The sequence below is a fragment of the Leptonychotes weddellii genome, chromosome 3, assembly GCF_054177405.1.
Source record: "Leptonychotes weddellii isolate Sample4059 chromosome 3, ASM5417740v2, whole genome shotgun sequence".
Lineage (NCBI taxonomy): Eukaryota > Metazoa > Chordata > Mammalia > Carnivora > Phocidae > Leptonychotes > Leptonychotes weddellii.
The window spans coordinates 32,326,445-32,328,415 of record NC_138371.1 but is presented as its reverse complement, the minus strand read 5'-3'; positions in this window follow the sequence as shown (position 1 = coordinate 32,328,415).

The following is a 1,971-nucleotide window of genomic DNA, read 5'->3' as shown; positions in this document are numbered from 1 at the left end:
TTTTTGGATTTGACACCAAAAGCAAAGGCAACATAAACAAAAATAAACATGTGGGACTACATCAAACTGAAAAGCTTCTGCACAGAAAAAGAAACCACCAACAAAATGAAAAGACAGGGGTGCCTGAGTGGCTCAGTCGGTTAAGCATCTGCCTTTGGCTCAGGTCATGATCCCAGGGTCCTGGGATTGAGCCCCACATCGGGCTCCCTGCTCAGTGGGGAGCCTGTTTCTCCTTCTCCTCCCTGCTTGTGCTCTCTCTTGCTATCTCTGTCACTATCTGTCTCTCTCTCAAATAAAAAATAAATAATTAAAAAAAACAAAATGAAAAGACAACCTACTGAATGGGAGAAAATATTTGCAAATTATGTATCGTATAAGGGAGCAATATTCAAAATATATAAAGAACGCATACAACTCAATAGAAAAAACCAAACAATCCATTCAAACCATGGGCAGAGGATCTGAATAGACATTTTCCAAAGAAGACATGCAGGTGGCCAACCGATACACAAAAAGATACATCATCACAATGAGATGTCACTTCACACCTGTTAGAATGGCTATTATCAAAAAGATAGGACAGGGTGCCTGGTTGGCTCAGTTGCTACTCTTCATCCTGAGTTTGTGAGTTCAAGCCCTACATTGGGTACAGAGATTACTTAAAAATAAAATCTATATATAAAAAAAGAAAAGAAATAACAAGTTTGGATAAGGATGTGGAGATAAGAAAACGCTTTTGTACTGTTGGTGGGAATGTAAATTAATGCAGCCACTGTGGAAAACAGTATAGACGTTCCTCAGAAAATTAAAATTAGAACTACCATATAATCCAGCAATTCCACTTCTGGGTAATTACCCAAAGGAAACAAAAACACTAACTTGAAAAGATATCTGCACCCCCATGTTCACTGCAACATTATTAACAGTAGTTGAGATATGGAAGCAACCTAAGTGTCTATTGATGGATGAATAGATAAAGAAAATGTGGTACATTTATATAATGGAATATTATTCAGCCATAAAAAAAGAAGGAAATCCCTGGGATGCCTGGGTGGCTCAGTTGGTTAAGCATCTGCCTTTGGCTCAGGTCATGATCCTGGGGTCCTGGGATCGAGCCCCGCATCGGGCTCCCTGCTCAGTGGGAAGCTTGCTTCTCCCTCTCCCACTCCCCCTGCTTGTGTTCCCTCTCTCGCTGTGTCTCTGTCAAATAAATAAATAAAATCTTTAAAAAAAACAAATATCAAATCATTATGTTGTACACCTGAAACTAATATAATGTTCATGTCAATCATATCAATAAAAAAGTAGACACATTTGAGTGAGTTTAATCAATTTATCTGTTTTATAGTTTGCAGTATACTATGAGATTATTATAATCCCATCTATATGGTAATATTATTATACCTGATAGCTATTTATGCTACATTTATTTTTTTTAAAGATTTTATTTATTTGAGAGAGAGAGAGCACAAACTGGGAGGGGCGGGGGAAGGGCAGAGGGGGAGGGATAAGCAGACTCCCAGCTGAGTAGGGAGCCTGTGGGCCAATCCCAGGACCCTGGAATCATGACCTGAGCCAAAGCAGACACTTAACGGACTGAGCCACCCAGGCGCCCCCCCCGATTTGTGCTACATTTAAAACATGTACCATGCCATGGTTCTTAAAATCCAGGGTGATGGAGTCAGACATGGACTCTTTGAGTTACCAGCTGAATGACCTTGGCTCAAATCTCAGTTTCTCTACTATAAAATAGATAAAAGAAACCTATCTCAATGGATTTTTATGGAATTAAATCAACTAATAACATGTCTATGTAAAGATAGACCACAATACCGGATGCACGATATGTGAACAAAAAGGATTAGTTCCTTCACTACCTTAGGAAGCCGAGCTAGAGTAGAGCAGTGGCTTTTTTCCTCTCTCAATTTTTCCTTCCTTCCTTTCTTTCTCCCTTCCTTTTTTCCTTCCTCC